At 36.5% G+C, this 3844-nt stretch overlaps 1 non-coding gene across 1 annotated transcript; it reads left to right on the top strand.

Annotated features, from left to right (window-relative positions):
- The first annotated feature begins 224 nt into the window (after nucleotides 1-224).
- Nucleotides 225-327, top strand: LOC133077487 (U6 spliceosomal RNA). Its single transcript, XR_009697760.1, has one exon. It is a non-coding gene; the product is annotated as a U6 spliceosomal RNA (small nuclear RNA).
- Nucleotides 328-3844: the final 3517 nt, after the last annotated feature.

Raw genomic sequence — 3844 nt, forward strand, 5'->3', positions numbered from 1 at the left:
AATGAAAAATGAAAATATTTAATAGGTGTTTTTTTTCCCCCATAGGAAGAGAGTAAGAAAGTAAAACTTTTTAAAAATGTTTTTCAAATAGGAAAAGCTAAGGGACAATATGATCGAAATGATAAATGGCCTCATCAATATCTCCCAGGTATGAATTTTTCCCAGCAGTCTCAGGAACGTGAAAAAATTTTACACATTATGTTGTCTAAAGACTTATCAAGTGCTCGCTTCGGCAGTGAATATACTCAAGTTGGAATGATACAGAGAAGATTAACATGGTCCCTGAGCAAGGATGACATGCACATTCGTGAAGGGTTCCATGTTTAAAAAAAAAAAAAGACCTAAACTAAATTTTACTCTGAGCTCTCATGTTGTTGATCTGCCTAGAAATTCAGTCTCTGTTATTATAGGGGATTACTCCTCATCTTTTCCTAAAGGGTTGTGCAAAACCTCATACGATCTGATTCAGAGCAGAATATTCCAGAAGGCTCCTTCATTCTTGGCCCATGTGCATCATCACTAATGGGCTCTCCATTGTAGTCCTCATGGTGACTTGGAGTCAGAAAGCACCTTGGCTCCCTCTATACTTTTGGACATTAGATTTTTGGCTTTGCCTGGAGGTCCAGTGTTAAGGGTACACCAAATCCCTCTCTGAGATTATGTTGCCTTATCAAGCTCTAAGCCTCACCAAGAGACCAGGGCTTAGAGCACTGCTGTTCACAGTTTGTTCTGCCATCCTCCCTTTCACAGTCTTGGGTAATCTCCCTGTCTTTTACTCTGATCATTTGTGCTTCTACCATCCATTTGATCTGTAATTCTTTGCCATACATATATTATCATCATGTGGCATGAATGCGGTATGAGTTCCATGTACAAATAAGATGAAAGCAACTTTCATCAACCTTTTCATTGCTAAGGGTGAAAGAAACACAGGGCAGGGAGGTGTAATGTAACGAACATCAGCTTAAGAGCTATACATGAATGCACTTAAAATTGGAAATGGCTGCTTAAAGACAGGAGTATATCTGAATATAATTCTCTCATTCCTAAAATAAGGACAGTAATACTTAACTGCTCTAGAGGTAATGTTGCTACAGAGGTAATATGCATAATACATCTGGCCCAGAACAATTGTTCTTTCATTATTAGATTACTGATAGTTGGCATGAGGCTGGGTAGACCATTATGAACAGGGAATGAATTTATATGAGTCTTCAGATCATAGCCTCAACCAAAAGAGCTCCGTGCTTTTGAGTGGGTGAGTCTATTTCCACCTCTTCATAAGATATCTTTTCTTCCATTCTTTCGTTCAACAAATGTTTATTACTTAAGATAAATCATATACTTTGCCATAGTCTATGATTTTAATAAGAAAGGCTAACACAGCTTGTCACAGAGTTCATATTGAGGTATGTGTGTAGTAGGGGAGGGCAGCCAATTAAAATGCAGTGTGTTAAGTGCTAAGATATATGTTGTAAAGGGAACTTTTACGCATGGGGCATCAGTCCATGCGTGAGTGGTAGAGAGAAGTGATATCTAGGCACAGAGATCACCATCTTCTAAATACTTTGTTAATTAACTGATTATTTGTTGCTTTGCCTTCTTTTTTTTTTTTTTTTTTGGCCATGTGGTGCAGCTTGTGGGATCTTAGTTCCCCAACCAGGGATTGAACCCATGCCTCCTGCAGTGGAAGCTCAGAGTCTTAACCACTGAATGGACAGGGAAGTCCCGCTTTGCCTTCTTTCTAAAGATAAAATGCTCCATAGTTACTTGGCTCTGTTAGTCATACTTTAGAACACAGAAAGTGCATTTGCCCTTGATTAATTTACATCTAGTTGCATCAGGTTAAAAAAAAAAAGAGTTCTGACCTCCACACTGATAGTGTCTCCTATCTTCCTTTTCTTAACTTTCCTGTTAAAAAGATTAAGGCAATGACATCCCTTTGTCTTTTTGTTCTCCTTGTTTAAACTGGGAACATTTTCTTTAAACAAAAATCTTATTGGGATATTAAAATTTAAAACAGAAAAAAAAACCCCAACCCACATGTGTTTTTGTTAGTCAAGAACTTCTCAAATTTTCTCCACCCCCTCCCCACTATTCTTTCCTAACCCTCCAGAAATCCCTCTAGAGAACCCTAGTTTAGCTCAGATAACGTAAGACCGGTTGAGGAAGAGAGCAGGCTTTCTGAAACTGAATTATGGTGAAGAAGTGATTTAGCATTTGCCATACCTGAAATTCAGGAAGATAGTCAAGGTGACATTTCAAATTATTTCCAATGATAAGAGTTTATAGATAAATGATGCATTAGTGAGATCTGAACTGCTTTTATTCAGAACCATTTTCTTGTATCTTAGTAATGTTTCCTAGGCCATTCAGATTAAAAACTTGCTAGTGCCACTGGAAACAATAAAAAATGTGTCATACAGAATATGAAGAAAGGATAAAGTGACATGGTCTTGCCAATCTTATTTTTGGGAAGAGCATGGAAATTTCATGTTTCTTCTTGGTGTTCTTCAAGATTCAAAGTCTTTCTCTTTTCATATGTAGGGATTTGAAAAGGTCAGTACTCAGTAAGACGGGAAAGATTTGGCCATATTTTATGAAACTCTTGGAAGAAGGAGAGAGAGAGCAAGAAAGACATTTTCCAAGTGGTTGTACAGATGAGATATTATTGTGTGGTGTACTTGCTTACAGCTGGTAGTAATCACTCCTCAACAGCATACGATTATTTCCCGGTATCAAATGTGAACATATGTGAGCCTTTCCCTTCAAGAGCACTTTTTATTCATGTTCTTGAATATAGGTTATCATTGTGATCCTAATGCACATTTATTAGAGTCTGTTTTTAATCAAATGAAAGGTCTTTACTGATGAATATTTCTTGTGGGTAAAAAAGCAAACCCACTGAAAAATGGATAACAGAAATTTCTTTGATAAATCATTTAGTTTTTCTTCTTCATTTTGAAAAACATGGCTTGGTAATGTATATCTTCAGAGGCTGTTGTTTATTCACAAGTACCATAGATATTTTTTTTACAGTAATGCAGAGTTAGCAGCTCAAGAAAGTAATTCTTTTGGAGAAGACCATCATCCACCTTATATTAAAGTAATCTTAATTAGCTCCAAGGTAAAAAGTATTTTGGTCTCACTTCCATTTATTTTCAGAAAATTTAAAAGCAATTCTTTAAGATATACTTCGATATGATGTCATCATGACTGTGGTAGGCTGAAAAAAATGTTCCCCCAAAGACATATTCACTTCCTAATGCCTGTAATCTGTGAAGATTATCTTATATACTCATGTGGCAAAAGATGTGATCAAGTTAAGGGTCTTGAGAGAAGGCACTTAGCTTGGATTATCTCATAAACCTTAAATACCATCACAAGTGTTCTTATAAGAAAGAGATAGAGGGATATTAGGCAAAGATACACAGGGAAGAAGATGATATAAAGATGAAGCAGAGAACAGCCACAAACCAAGGAATGCTGACAGCCACCAGAAGGTAAAAGGAGCAGGGAATGCAGTCTCTCCTAGAGTCTCTGGAGGGAGTGCAGCCCTGACTAAACCATGACTTCAGGCTTCTGAGCTCCAGAACTGTGAAAGAATAAATTTCTTCTGTTTTAAAATGTCAAGTGTGTGCTAATTATTACAACAGCTACAGCAAACAAAAATAGTTATATTAAAAAAAAAAATAATAGAAGCTACCTAAGGTAAGTTTAAATTCCTATTTTATGTGAAATGCAAAATCAGCTGCTAGTCTGTATGAATTGTTGATTGGTTTATGTTTTTAGCGCTTTCTATTGGTTAAATTCATCCTTAATCCTTTTTTCTCCCTAATCCCAC

The sequence above is a fragment of the Eubalaena glacialis genome, chromosome 17, assembly GCF_028564815.1.
Source record: "Eubalaena glacialis isolate mEubGla1 chromosome 17, mEubGla1.1.hap2.+ XY, whole genome shotgun sequence".
In the NCBI taxonomy this organism is placed as follows: Eukaryota; Metazoa; Chordata; class Mammalia; order Artiodactyla; family Balaenidae; genus Eubalaena; species Eubalaena glacialis.